A 16018-nucleotide genomic window follows, 5' to 3' on the forward strand; every position below is an offset into this window, starting at 1 on the left:
GAGAGAGAGAGAGCAAGCACGCGTGCACGTGCACAAAGAGGGGGAAGGGCAGAGGGAGAAGCAGACTCCCCACTGAGCAGGGGTCCCAATGCTGGGCTCCATCCCAGGATCCTGTGATCATGGCCTGAGACAAAGGCAAATGCTTCACCAACTGAGCCACCTGCCCTGCACCCCTCATCTCCTTTAAACTTACTCTAATCATCATTTGCTCTAGCATTCTACTGAAACTCTGCATCAAGGCCACCAGTGACCTCCAAATTGTTATACTACGTGTATTTAAGATTCACAGAAGACTGTGAACTTTCTTTCAGAAATGATAAAACTATGGTCCATAACACAGTAGGACAGCATATAAGAGCAGTAAACGAAGACCTTCTTTAGGTCTAAAGAAAAGCAGTCATGCATTCTCAAGACTTTCTTATCCCAAGGCTCACCTAGGTGAGATACAACTTGTTTTAAAACATGTCCTGTTTTTATACAGGAAAGATGAAGACAACAAAATCAGGAGGCAATTGCCATTGAAAAGGTGGCTCGTTACTTCCTGGTCTGAAGAGAAGAGGACCATGGGGGGAAGTGCCAGGGTCAGCCAGGAGCAAGAGTAGCAAGGAAAAATGTGGGCAAAAACCACGAATGAATAAGGCAGGAAAATCAACCGTTGGGGCCTGGGGTTGGATAGCGTGACCAATTTCAGTAGGCTCTGGGCAGTAGGAGTGGTCCCTAGTTGTCCAGTACTTGGCCCTAGGGTGAAGAGGGCAAAGGAATATTGCCTCCAGGGGTCCAAAGTGAGATAAAGGAGGTGGTTTTGGACAACAGGCTCTGGATTGGTTAGTTTGCCTCTGAAAGGTATGCATGGAGGCAAGTTGCTATTACTAAGAATTAGCAAAACCTGGGAAGGGCAGCCCCTCCCCTGTCCACAAGGCCCCCAGATGTCAAAGCATCATAAAATACATAGAACAGCAAACATTAATATACACGGATAACAAATTGACCCCCCTCCCCGAGATTTATCTTCATCAGGGAATGAAAGAGGGAAGACATAATGATTCCCAGAGATTCTGGTCCAGTCATAGGCCACTGCCTTCTCGAGGCTGGGTCACTGCAGTCTCCTCCTTGCTTCTCTGTTTACTTTTCTTCTCCAGGTAGCGCTCACGGTGCTGTTTATATGATACATGTCTGATCACATCCCTCATCTGCTTAACACCCAGCAGTGGCTACCCACTGCTCACGGAGCCGTGCCCTTATCCTTACGTGGGATAAAACTATCGGGACTCATTTCTTGATTGGAACCACCCTTTCCTCTCAATGCCCTGCGCTCAGCACACGGCCCCTCCCCTCCACACGGGGATAGTCAGTGACACTGAGCCTCCCCCAGTTCTTTAAAGACAGCGAACTCTTTCTAGTTCTTCCCACTTTTCCCCTCTTCCAAGGATCTTTCAGACCTTGATTCAGACATGCCCTCCTCAGAGACATTTTTCCTGACTGTCCCCGCAACCTAATTCAGCTTCAGAGGATCAGCTCAACGTTTGCATAGCACGCCCTGCTTCCCCACCACAGTGTAACCTAACTGCATTTCCACAGTGGCCTATTTACTTCTCTCACCTGTCATGAGGACTGGGACTATATAAATTGGTCACCTCTGTCTTATCAGCACCTAGTACAGCGATCGACACATGAGTCTCTCAGGAGATTTATGTGAAACGTGTATGCACGCATGAAGCAACAGTGCTCTAAGACCAGGCCTGGGTGCACTGGGTTTGAACATTCCCAGTGGGGCCTGAGCAGAGACATGGGTTTGAGAAGTTGAGCATCAGACGTCTAACACTCTTTCCACTGGGATGACGGGGGTTGGGCCTGGTTTTGGGGAGTTCATAAACCTTCATTCCTGGCCCTGAATTAAAACCAAACCCATCTTCAGGGAAGAGGCAAGAGGAAAACTAGCACGTTCTTGGGAAATTTCTTCTCAGTAAGTTTACTCTGAGTCATTTAGTTCTTTATGCCCAGACAGGTTAATGTGTTCATCAGTAACAATGAGTGCTCTGATCTTATACTGGTTTCAGATCAGGACAGGGATTACACCTGATAGAAGACGATGAGCCATGAGAAATCCAGTGTTAAGAAGCAATAACAATTCTACGATGCCTGGGTGGCTCAGTTGGTTAAGTGTCTGCCTTTGGCTCAGGTCATGATCCTGGAGTCTTCACATCAAGTTTCCTATCAAGCTCCCTGCTCAGCAGAGGGGTCTGCTTCTCCCTCTGACCCTCCCCCTTCTCATGCTCTCTCTCTCTCAAATAAATAAAATCCTCAAAAAAAAAAAAAAAAGAAAGAAAGAAACAATAAAAATTCAAACACTATATAAACTTCAGGACCTCCCTCTTTAATTTCATCATTAGATAAAGGCGAAGGCGATGAATACTACATCTCCATTTTCCTGAAACCGTATTTCCCAGAAAAAAATAGTTCAGTTTATAAAAGATTTGAGAATGAAATCTCCAAAGGCTAAGGGAAACTTCCCATAGGAAAAGAAAGTTCCTCAAACACCTACAAAGGAAGAAGAGATGGGGAGGAGGGTGTGAAGGTGGTGTCTGGGTGTGAAGGTGTTCAATGTCTGTCTTCCATTTTGACTGTGGTCTGGACTGCAACTGGCCTGAAATTGCACCGGGATGTATTAGGTTAAGCAGAAGGGAAAGTGAACAAGTGAGTGACCCAGCTCTCTGTTTACACACACACACACACACACACACACACACACACACACAGGCAGCTCGATTTGTACCTACTTTGTTTAAAAGCAGCTCGGATTTAAAAAGAAAAGAGGGTATGTCAGACCACTTTCCAAGGCAACTTCAAACATTAAATAACTGAGACTTTTTCTTCTTCCTCTAGTGGTTCTTTTTGCAGAAAGACGGTGACCAGACACAGCTGGATTGCTCTAGTTTAGAGATTTGTCAACCGTGTGTTTTGCAGTTTAAGAGATGTTTTCAGAAACTGGGAAGAAAGGGTGACAATCACTGATAATACCATCACCGTCAGAAAAACAACCAGGCCGGTATGTTGAGCTCTCTGTCCTGTCAGAGATGCTGGGACAAGAGGACAAGAGGGGCGGGGACGACCCAGGGTTTCTCCTGGCTATTATGTATTGGGATCCAGGCTTTAGGAAAGATGTATTTTACTGTAAATGTTTGCTATTCAACCTACCAGCACTAGCCAGAGCGAAGACTAATGGATTTCAAGATAAAGGCAGATTTAAGTGAATGTAATTGAGGCAAGGAATTGCTAAAACTTAGAGCTTTCGATCAGGGAGGCTCAGAGGAGAACTTGTGCATTTTAGACAGCTGGTTTAGGACACCGATTGGAAATGTCCTTTTCAAACCTGAGATTCTGTGATGCTATGATTTCTGTGCGTGTCTGTGGGGCACACTATGTATACAATGCCACCGGCGGCTGTTCACTCCTGGGAGAATACCCCTGCCTCCGCCCTTGGCTTTCCACTCCACAAGCTCCTCACTCCGCCACCACAGCATCTGCCCCTGGGAGAAGGGTTTCACAGCTGGCCCTGACCTTTTTGTTGCTGATGTTGTTTAGAGTGGGAGGGCGGCAGGGCAGCAGGGGGGAAAGAAGAGAAGTGTCCCAGCTGGGGGCACCTTCCATGGAGGGGGCTCTTACTTATCCCACCTAGAAGGGGCCACAGTTCTCTGATTCATGCTTCTGTGATGTAGGAAGCACTTCAGCTGCAGAATGCCAGAATTTTATCATTTAACTCTTTTGTGCCCTTTTTGTGTAGTTTACCTGTACCTGCAGTTTTCTTTTGTTTTTTAAGATGTTATTCATTTATTTGACAGAGAGAGCGAGAGAGCGAGTAGGGGGAGCGGCAGAGGGAGAAGGAGAAGCAGGCTCCCTGATGAGCAGGGAGCTTGAGGCGGGACTCAATCCAGGATCCTGAGATCCTGACCGGAGCTAAAGGTAGACGCTTAACTGCTTAACCCACTGAGCCACTCAGGTCCCTGCAGTTTTATTTTCTATTGTTATTGTAAGTTTTTCTGGCCATTCCCTGAATCTTTAGGACCTGAATTTCTCTCTCTGGCCCTTGGCCTCTACTATGATACTCATTTCTTATAACGGGTTTTTCTTTCTAGGCAAAATTGAGGTTTGGGATAAATGTGTCACCAAATGATAAAATGCTTGGTTATGGTATATTTATGTCAGTCCTTTCATTTATTTAAACAACAACAACAGTAAAGCCATGACCCTTTTGTGAAAAGAAAAGAGTTAGCAAGTTGTTTAAAAACAAAGTGATGTGGGAGCACCCGGCTGGTTCAGTTGGTTAAGCCTCTGCCTTTGGCTCAGGTCATGATCCCAGTGTCCTGGGATCAAGCCCCACATTGCGCTCCCTGCTCAGTGAGGAGCCTGCTTCTCCCTCTTCCCCTCCCCTTGCTCGTGCTTTCTATCTTTCTCTCTCTCATGCTTTCTCTCTCTCTCAAATAAATAAATAAAATCATATATATATATATATAATATGATATATAGCCAGTTGTATTTTTCTGGTGGCAAAAAAGAAAGCGCACTGATCTTGGAATGAGAAAAGTTGGGTTCAAAGAGAGGTTCTGCTGTTTGTTGACTGTGAGTCCTAACAGATCAGTGACATTGAGAGTTACCTGTGTCCACCTGTGGAAAGGCCCACAGGAAGTCGTCACCAATATAGGGTAGAAGACTTCTGCACTGGATAATCAGGGGTAGGAGGATAATTATGGTTTAAAAATGCTTACACAGGGGCACCTGGGTGGCTCAGTGGGTTAAAGCCTCTGCCTTCAGCTCAGGTCATGAGCCCAGGGTCCTGGGATCGAGTCCCTCATCGGGCTCTCTGCTCAGTGGGGAGCCTGCTTCCTTCTCTCTCTCTCTCTCCACCTCTCTCCACCGCCTACTTGTGATCTCTCTCTCTCTCTCTGTGTCAAACAAACAAATAAAATCTTTAAAAATAAATAAAAATGCCTACACATTTTCTCTTTGTCCCCACCAACACCCTCCCAAATACTAAATCTTAAAAATATCATACTGAATCTTAAAAAAAGAAAAAGATATAAAGGAAAAACCCCAGGAATATATTGAATCTGATGCTGCTTTATTTAAGGCCTTTAGAATAGATGGTGCTTTCTATGAAATAAATTTTTTTCTACAACTGAAATGCAAGAACACTGCATCATTTTTATGAAAAATCAAACTCATCTAGGAAAGCTCTTTCTTCCCTCCCACAGGGCCCTGGCCCCTCAGAAATCCTCCCCTCCGCATGTGCTTCCACCCCTAGAGGGCAGCATGCCCTCAAAGAAACTCGCCCAGGGCCCAATTAGAAGCCATTTAAATGGCAATTACCTTCTGGAACTGTTTCTTAACAACCTTAAAAAAAGACCTTAAAAAATCTCATTAGAAACACTAAAGAATGAAAGAGAGTATTAGCAATTTTTAATGACTGCCACAGAAGTATGTTTTATTGACACTGGCACATAAATAGTATTTCAGTTCCTGGGAAATTAAGAGACCTCGTGAATCATCCTCACCTTTACTGAGGAAATCCTGCGCAAAAGAAGCACCCCTGTTTTCTCAGATGGGGTTGTTTCTTCTCAAGTGATTTCCTGTCATAGCCTCTTCCCACAGCCTCTCTTCAAAGCTCAGAGTGACATGGCGAGGATTAGCCGTCCCTGCTCTTCCTCATCCCACCCACCTGCCTCCTTCACTTTCCTTCATTCTCAACCCATTAAACATACGGGCACTTCATACACTTGACATTGGGTTCTTAGTCGCCCTTCCTTGGTTTCTAGGATTCACTTTTGCTCTCCCCTTTGTCACTGCCTCACTCGTGGTGGAGAAGACACAGGCCCCACCACACCCGGACCCCGAGCCCCTAGTGATACAACAAAGCCCACTGCACACACCCCTCAGAGACTCCAGACCAAATCCACTCTGTTCTACACCTGGGCCTTCACTCAGCCTCCTTGGCAGGTGCCATGTCTTCAGAAGTCCTAGTTTGTAATCCAGGTTCAAACACTAATCAAGATCTTGTGCTTCTAATACACAAAATGAAGGATGAAGCCAAGCGCCTTCACACACCTTCAAGAGAGGCAGATAAGGATTACCAGTTCCTTTGATGCCAACATCATCTTGGAGAACAGGTAACACAATTTCTCCCATTCATGGGAACTTCCCAGTGAAGCGTCTCTGCTAATTCTGCTTTGACTTTGGGGTTTTGGGTGACTCTTTTCCATCTTTTGTCAAACAATGGGTGGGCTTTGGCAGATAAAACAGTTTTCATCTATGCATGCGATGTTGTCAAAACAGGACACCAGAGGGGTTTTGTTTTTCTTTAAATGAAAAAAATCCCCCCAGTATTGAAAGGCAGTATCCATTAATTCAATCGAACATTATTTTCATAAGCAAATATGTTTGAAAAAATTAGCAAGTAAATGCATAAATAAATTACCTACATTGAAAGCTGTTACTGGCAGATATGATAACATGTTTCCTGTTAACTAGTTTACATTTCTTTTGAAGTGAATTTCTGGCTGACAGTGTTTATGTCACAGATGGTATCCTCACCTGCTTCATTAAGGCCTGTTTAGAATACAGTTCTAATGTAGGTTTTATTCCATGTAAAGCCACCTAGAGATAATTTTAAATGATCATATCGACTAACAAACACGTAATCAAGAAGCTCTTAAAATTTTATTAAAATTCAAGTCTTTCACCATTAGCAAACCTGCTTCATTAACATATTAATAGATAATGTTCCTGCTCATAATTAGCGTGCATTTTCTTTGCATCATTGTAGTTGAAAGAATTCAGGTGGAGTTTGATAGAAAAGTTTTTTTTTTCCCCCCATCAACAAAGCACCTGGGGGAAACAACAGAGGCTCCTGACCACCATTTCCATTTTAATCATTTGCTTCCTCCTGCTTGTAATTTTCTCTCCTTAAAACCGGCTTTTCTTTTCGTTTATTTTCCCCATATTCAGCCGACTAGGGATTATAGACACGATAAACAATGAACTACTTGACAATGGGCATGGATTTGGCCCCTCACTGAAGGGTCAATTGCTACCTGTGGGTGAAATCCCAGGTACAAACAGTATTTTCATTTAGAGTTTGAGGGAAGTGGGGAACATTAACCCTGAAAAAAGCTCACCTTTTTCTTTAAAATTAAAAAAAAAAAAAAGATTTTTTTTTTTTTAAACCACTTATTCAGAAGGTGAGTGTGTGGAACAGAGAATATAGCCCATGTCTATGTTTCTGTTAGAAGAGTGATCACCATGTCAAGGAATTGTATCTTACAGAGAGGAATGATTTTGGGAGCCTCCTCGGGAGGTTTTGTTCTTGTTTTAATGATCACAAAATAAGATTAAGTGTATCATCTAGATCCTTGTAATACAGCCACAGTATTATTTTGAAATATTCTCAAGTGAGAATATTCTTAAATGAGACTAGTTGCAACACATTAGCAATAAAGAATGGACTTAGTTTCATCTCTTAGTCATAATCTCATCTTTAAAGTGAAAATATTATTTATACTAAAAATAGCAATTATGTTCTAATATAGTCTGAACGATTATTACTCCTATTTACCAAAACTGTTCAGAAATCACACCCTTCTGCAACTTGAGAGCTTACCTGTGACATGAGGCAGAAGCTGCGCACACATTCTAGGCATATTGGAATCTCTTGTCTGGGTCAGAGATTCATTTTATCTATCAGGAGTACACATTATAGGCCTGTTGCACTTGGCCTTACGCAACATCCATCTGGTGGCCTCATTCATTTTATCTGGGAGCAAGTGCAGGCCCAGAGAAGTTCATCCATTCTGTCTAGGTCTCTCAACTTGTTAGGGGTAGAATTGGGGATAAATTTAAGCTCTTTTGATTTTTTTTTTTTAAGCCTCATCTCTTTCTTAAAAATTTCTGGCCCTGATTTTCTCAATAATAGAAAAGGTGAAATGACAGCTATGAATTATTAAAATGATATAGCATGCTGTCTTTGAGGGGACAGTTGATTGAATGTGATCACAAAGAATGTTTTCATCACCCACCAGGGATACCACCGAGACAAAAGAAAGGACTCAAACACACTACTCAAGACCTAGGTGGGACCAGCAAGAGAAGTGCTGCCCCTTTGCCCTTTAACAGTGTGATCTGAGCTAGTATTTCTACCTTGATGATTGAAACTTAACAGGATTTAGTCAAGCACTGTCCACTAGAATTTTCTGCTGTGTTAGATACTTGAACTGTCTGCTGTGAGAACCATTAGCCACACGTGGCTATTGAGCACTTAAAATTCGGTTGGTGCAACTGAAGAAGTGAATTTTAAATTTTATATAATCTGAACTAATTCAAAATTAAGTAGCCACCTGTGGTTGGTGGCTTTTGTATTGTGTTAGCACTGATTTAGTCTATCCTGGAGAGTTGAATTCACATAATGTCAGGGAGCTAGAGACCTCTGGTGGAGGGGACTGTTATCTGCAGGACATCAACACAACTTACTAGGAAGGTGGTTGATTTTTTTTTTTCCCCTAAGATGCAGATATTTTGGGATTGTTCACATTTTTTGATGCTAGGTACCAAATCCTCTAGGCATTACAGGATGGAATAATGAGGAATTCAGGGGCCAATTATTAAATAGGTTGATTTTCACCATGGTCATATCGAGTTCCTGTTACTAGCTTTAGCAGGACACTTGGCAGATAGTGGAAACTGTTTTTTGGGTGTTTGTTTGTTTTAAGATTTTATTTTTCTTAATTTTTGAGAGAGAGAGCAAGAGCGAGAGAACGAGCAGGGGGAGGGGCAGAGGGAGAGGGAGAAGCAGACTCCTTACTGACCAGGGAGCCTGATGTGGAGCTCCATTCCTAAACCCTGGGATCATGACCTGAGCTGAAGGTAGATGTTTAACCAGCAGAGCCACCCAGGTGCCTTCTGAAAACTGGTTTAAAACACTGCATTTGGGTGTCTGTCATGAATAACGGAATGTCCTAGGCCCCCAGGAAGGCCAAGAAGCATTCGTCAGGATGCAGGATGGATGGTAGTCTCAAGTTGTATTATATCAATTAAGAGATGATACAGGTTGGCCAAAGTCTGCACTAAATTCAAGATAATGGCTCTTTGATCACTTGACTGGAAAAGAAATGACTGTTCTTTCCACCTCCTTACTGACACACAGCCACGCATAGTTGCCCCATAAAGTTAAAGTAACCTGGTGTCTTTGTATCAGGTTAACAAGGGAAGATTTTGGCCTTTTATCTCTCTTAAACTGTGCTCCTTAAAATGGAGTTAGCTGATATGTTTCGTTAATTTCTTTTATTTTATTTTTATTATTTTCTTTTGTTTGGTTAATTTCTGATCCCAGTGTTTTCTATACTGTTTGTTTTTCTCTTTAGCCACCGAAATGCATAATCACCCAAACCATGGTCTTTATATGTTCACCATTCAGGGGATGGAAGGCTCCATTTCCTTCCCCTGGCCAGTGTTAGCTCTTCTCACATTCCATCTTTGCTTGGCTTCCATCCTAGGATTCCTGCTTTCTTAACTAAAAACTGCCAAGTACCTACGACAAAGACTGCTAGCTGACCCTAATAGTTGCTAAAAGTAATAGAACCAAGTTTTAACTAGCATATTCTGAGCATTTTCTATGTATAAGCTTCTTGTAACGCTTTTATTTATATATTTGAGAGAGAGTGCGGGGAGGGGCAGAGATAGAGGAGAGGCAAAGAACTTCAAGCAGTACTCCACAGTGAGTGTAGAACCCAACATGGGGCTCGATCTCACCACCCTGAGATCATGAGCTGAGCGGAAACCAAGAGTTGGACGCTTAATGGACAAAGCTAACCAGGCCCCTCATCTCCATGTAAACTTCTTACAAACAGTGCTCAGTGTATGCCGCTGCTATTAATATGTAGAAATTTTAAAATCCTATGTATCCAGGCCCATCACTTATGGCTTTTGATATTTTCTTTTTTTTTTTTTTTCCTTTAAAGATTTCATCCATCCATTTGACAGAGAGAAATCACAAGTAGATGGAGAGGCAGGCAGAGAGAGAGAGAGAAGCAGGCTCCCTGCTGAGCAGAGAGCCCGATGCGGGACTCGATCCCAGGACCCCGAGATCACGACCCGAGTCGAAGGCAGCGGCCCAACCCACTGAGCCACCCAGGCGCCCCGATGTTTTCTAATTTATATAAGCAGTTCTCCCCCAAAGTTGTCCAAATACCTTCTTAAATACCTGCAGATAATTTGATAATATACCTAGAAAGTCAGTGATATTCTATCATAAATAATAAGAATAATTAAATTGGGAAAGTGGCTAGATATACATTTTTTAAAGAAAACATAGTAATAGGGGCACCTGGGTGGTTCAGTCAGTTAAGCCTCTGCCTTCAGCTCAGGTCATGATTTCAGGGTCCTGGGATGAAGCCCCATAGCAGGGTCCCCACTCACTGGGGAGCCTGTTTCTCCCTCTCCCTGCTGCTACTGCCCTGCTTGTGCTCTCTCTCTCTCTGTCTGTCTGTCAAATAAATAAATCCTAACAAAAAAAAGAAAACATAATAATAACTAAAACTGGAACTGAATTTTAAATTTTATTTAATCTTAACTAATTTAAATTTAGATAGCCACATGTGGCTGGCTGGTGGCCGTTATATTGGACAGCACAGATTTAGCATATGCCCCAGGAGAGTTACAATCAGATTAAGTCAGTGAACTGGACAGTGAGTTAAAATGTAGAAAGAATGTATAGAGGAAAAATTGTAACATTGTATTAAAGGACATGAATAAGACGGGAATAAATGTAAAAGCACACTCTGTCCTGGATGGGAAGATAACAGTAGGCTTTTCTTAGAGCTTAAAAAAAAAAAATATATATATATATATATACATATATATATGTATATGTATACATACATATACATACACATATATATGTATATATATACATACAAATATATATACATGTGGAATAATAATGCATCATAATTAAAATGGAAGATTTTTGAAGAAAGTAAAATGTGTAGTGGGTATAAAACCTTCTATAAAGCTACTGTGATCAAAACTATGATAATGACACATAACTAGGATAGTTGAACCCCTTAGAAAGTTCAGCCTTAGATCCAAGTTCATGTGATAAATAGGTCATTTCAATTCACTAAGAAAAGAGTAGTTTAATAAATGGTCCTAGCAAAAATCATCTCTCATAGAGAAGAAAATGCAGTTAGATCTCCATCATGTACCCCACAAAAATTTTTAAAAATCTGCTTAGGGTTATTTTTATTAATTCTCAATAAATCACTAGGGATCCCCAATTTCAGTGTTTCACTTTTTACTATAAAATGTGTATCAATTAAGAGAGGTCAGAGCTAGGGAAATCCTTTGTATAAGATTTTTAGTTGAAATTTCTATTTCCCTTAAAAATTATAAGATATGTCTTATATCTTATCTTTTTAAAAAAGATAGAAGTACCTGAAACTAATGTAACATTGTGTATCGGCTATACCCAAATTTTAAAAATAGATGTGAGATAGACGCTAATAGTCTCACTTTTCAGAGGAAACATTAAATTGTCTTATTCTAAATAACATAAATAATTAGAGACAAAAAAATGACATTAGAGACCCAGATTTTAAAAATTCCAGTACTCCATTGTGCAGCCCCTTACTGTTTTAAATTTTCCTCCTGCTCTGGTTTTAGTACCCTAAGTCTTGCACGCCAGGGAACCCGCAGTCCTGAGCAACTGAACAGTTGATCTTCCTTCAGAATATCTTCTCTTTTATAACCTAAGACAAACCATAACAATAACAGGTGGGGGGAAGGGTGAAACTATTGAGCCATACCTTTGAGGAGGCTTTGAATGTGGAGAATCATTATCGGCTTAAAGAATTTTTAGTACTGGGGCGCCTGGGTGGCTCAGTTGGTTAAGCATCTGTCTGCCTTCAGCTCAGGTCATGATCCCAGGGTCCTGGGATGAAGCTTCACATCAGGATCCCTGCTCAGGAGGAAGCCTGCTTCTCCCTCTCCCACTCCCCTTGCTTGTGTTCCCTCTCTCACTGTGTCTCTATCAAATAAATAAATAAAATCTTTAAAAAAAATTTTTTTTAAAAAGGGTGCCTGGGTGGCTCAGTGGGTTAAAGCCTCTGCCTTCAGCTCAGGTCATGATCCTGGGGTTCTGGGATTGAGCCCCACATTGGGCTCTCTGCTCAGCAGGGAGCCTGCTTCCCCTCCTTCTCTCTCTACCTGCCTCTCTGCCTACTTGTGATCTCTGTCTGTCAAATAAATAAAATCTTTAAAATAAAAAAATAATAATAAAAATAAATTAAAAATCAAAAAATCAATAGCTACATAACTCTGCAAATATACTAAAACCATTGAATTGTGCATTCACAATGGAAATTTTTATGGTTAGAAATTATATCTCAATAAAGTGTTTACAAGATAAAATCAATGGGAGGTGCCTGGGTATCTCAGTGAGTTAAGCGTCTGCCTTCGGCTCAGGACATGATTCCAGGGTGCTGGGATCGAGCCCTGCATGTGGTTCCCTGTTCAGTGGGGAACCTGCTTCTCCCTTTACCTCTGCCCCTTCCCCCAACTCATGCTCTCTCTCTCTCTCTCTCTCTCTTTTTTTAAGATTTAATTTATTTAATTGAGAGAGAAAGAGAGCAATCCATAGAGAAAGCACGAGTCGAGGGCAGAGGGAGACGGAGAAATAGATTCTCCACTGAGCAGGGAGTCTGATGCAGGGCTTGAGCCTAGGATTCTGGGACCATGACCTGAGATGAAGGCAGATGCTTAACTAACTGAGCCACCGAGGTGCCCTCATGCTCTTTTTCTCTACTCAGTCTCTCTCTCTCAAATAAACAAATAAAATATTTAAAGATAAATAAATAAAAATATAAAATCAATGGCTATGAGCTTCTGTTGGACTTAAATATCTAATTCCAGATCCTTCTCTTCTTCATCTCTCCTTTTTTCTTCCTTTTTGCCACTTTCTGTTTTTGTTCCTTCTAGAATAGCCTTCCAAAACTCATCCTGTCACTTTTGAACCAAGAACAACCAAAGTTTTCTTTTTAAAAGTGTATTAAATACATGAAAAATCTGAATATAGACAATTACAAAAGTATAAAATTATGATTTGTTTTTTGATATCTTTCCTAGTTTCCAAAAGTTGGCAAATTTGCCTAAATATATTTTAAATATACCTGTATCTGTGAAAGGTTTATTTAGGCTTTTATGAACATTTGCTCATTTTATGAAAAACATCCAGGCAGGGGTGGGGAAGGGAGTTGGCCCCAAATAGGGCTGCTTCTATGGAGTGAATGTTTGTGACCCCCCCCCAGATCTATATGTTGAAGCCTAATCCTTAACATGATGGTATTTGGCAGGGAAGGGGGCAGGGCAGGGGGCCTTTGAGAGGTAATTAGGTCATGAGGGTGGAGTTCCCATGAGTGGGATTTGTGCCCCTTTGGAAGAGTCCCCAAAGAGTTTGCTTCCTCTCTCTCTCTGTTCTCTGACATGTTAGGATACACGGAGAAAATGGCCATCTGTGACCCAGGAAGCAGGTCTCACTAGGCACCGGATCTGCGGGCACCTTGATCTTGGACTCCCCAGCTTCCAGAACGGTGAGAAATGTTTGTTTAAGCCACTCCGTCTATGATCTGTTTGTCAGAGTAGCTTGAAGAAGACAGCTCCTGAATCCCCCAGAGTTCTCAGCACTGAGGTAAAGTTGCTGCCAATATCAAACCTTTGGTTGCTTCAACCTCTTTGACCTCAGCCCCAGCAACATCTTCCTAGGAACATCGCCAAAAGCAAGGGAAGCAAGGGCAAAAATGAACTATTGGGATTTTATCAAGATCAAAAGCTTTTGCACAGCAAAGGAAACAGTTAACAAAACCAAAAGACAACTGACAGAATGGGAGAAGATATTTTTGCAAACGACATATCAGATAAAGGGCTAGTGTCCAAAAATCTATAAAGAACTTAGCAAACTCAACACCCAAAGAACAAATAATCCAATCAAGAAATGGGCAGAGGACATGAACAGACATTTCTGCAGAGAAGACATCCAGATGGCCAACAGACACATGAAAAAGTGCTCCATATCACTCAGCATCAGGGAAATACAAATCAAAACCACAATGAGATACCACCTCACACCAGTCAGAATGGCTAAAATTAACAAGTCAGGAAATGACAGGTGCTGGCGAGGATGTGGAGAAACGTACACTGTTGGTGGGAATGCAAGCTGGTGCAACCACTCTGGAAAACAGCTTGGAGGTTCCTCAAAATGTTGAAAATAGAACCACCCTATGACTCAGCAATTGCACTACTGGGTATTTACCCTAAAGATACAAACGTAGTGATCTGAAGGGGCATGCGCACCCGAATGTTTATAGCAGCAATGTCCACAATAGCCAAACTATGGAAAGAACCTAGATGTCCATCAACAGATGAATGGGTAAAGAAGATGTGGTATATATACACAATGGAATACTATGCAGCCATCAAAAGAAATGAAATCTTGCCATTTGCCACGACGTGGATGGAACTAGAGGGTATTATGCTTAGCGAAATAAGTCAAGCGGAGAACGACAACTATCATATGATCTCCCTGATATGAGGAAGTGGAGATACAACATGGGGGGTTAAGGGGGTAGGAGAAGAATAAATGAAACAAGATGGGATTGGGAGGGAGACAAACCATAAGTGACTCTTAATCTCACAAAACAAACTGAGGGTTGCTGGGAGGAGGGGGGTTGGGAGAAGGGGGGTGGGGTTATGGACATTGGGGAGGGTATGTGCTATATGGTGAGTGCTGTGAAGTGTGTAAACCTGGCAATTCACATACCTGTACCCCGGGGATTAAAAATATATTATATGTTTATAAAAAATTAAAAATTAAAAAAATTTTTAAAAAAACATTTGGCTGCTTAAATAGCCCCTAACTAGATATTATTTGTGTGGCTGCAGGACCTGAAGTGGGAAAGAGCAGTAGAGGAGAGCTAAATGTAAGTTCATACCCACAACTGCCAACTACCAACAACGGCCATTGCCATGCACAGACGCTGTGCTGAGTGCCTCACAGACATTCAGTTACTCCACGCGACAATCGCTCCTATGGGCTATTATTATCTGTAAAATACATATAGAAAAATGGAGACTCAGAGAAGTTAAATACCCTACCCGGGACCTCACAGCTGGTCAGCTAATCTCTATATGTGTAATCAGGCCTCTCATTCAGTGAAAGACCCCAGAAAATTACTCGTACAGCCTAAATCCCAGAAAATAGGGGGGACCCAAAATTCCATTTGAGAACCCACTAGTTGTAGGGCATAGAATTATAGCTGGAGTTATCACTCAATGAAGTCGTTGTTTTCTTTACACTGGCCTGTTTTGGGTCTGATTGCTGAGTCCCTTCCACCAGAGAATAAAAATGTACTTTAGAACTTTAACTCAACAAAGGAAAATATATCATATTACTACTTATTTTAAAGCCACCCCTGGAGAGCTGTGATTTGTCTATCTTTGATCAGAGGTTCTTCCCTAGCAGGCTGATATTATGAATCTTCCTGAGCTGTGTTAAACGGCATCCCATTAACATCCACATGAATGAGGAGCGCGGGGAGGGGCAGGGGCAGGGGCGGCTCTGCACAAAAGCATGACCTCTTATTAGTTGCTATTCTGATACTTTGTCAGCACTGATTCAATGGCAGGGAGAGGAGGCTCATAGGAGATTATGTAGAAAGACTATGCTACACTTTATAGCCTTTCTCAAGCCATCAGGGTAAAGAATTGACTGCTACTTACATCCATAATTATATGTGGCATTTTGGCTCTGTAATTAGATTCAAAATAAATCACATGCGGCAATTTGTTAAATTTAAATAATGTTACAAAAAATAAAAAGATCAGTGAATGAGATGAGCTTCTGAACTTAGGGATATGATTTGAGGAAAGAATCATTCACTCAAACTAGCAGGGTTTGTAGCTGCAAAAATAAACTCAGTAA

Source organism: Neovison vison, chromosome 13, assembly GCF_020171115.1.
Source record: "Neovison vison isolate M4711 chromosome 13, ASM_NN_V1, whole genome shotgun sequence".
NCBI classification, from domain to species: Eukaryota; Metazoa; Chordata; class Mammalia; order Carnivora; family Mustelidae; genus Neogale; species Neogale vison.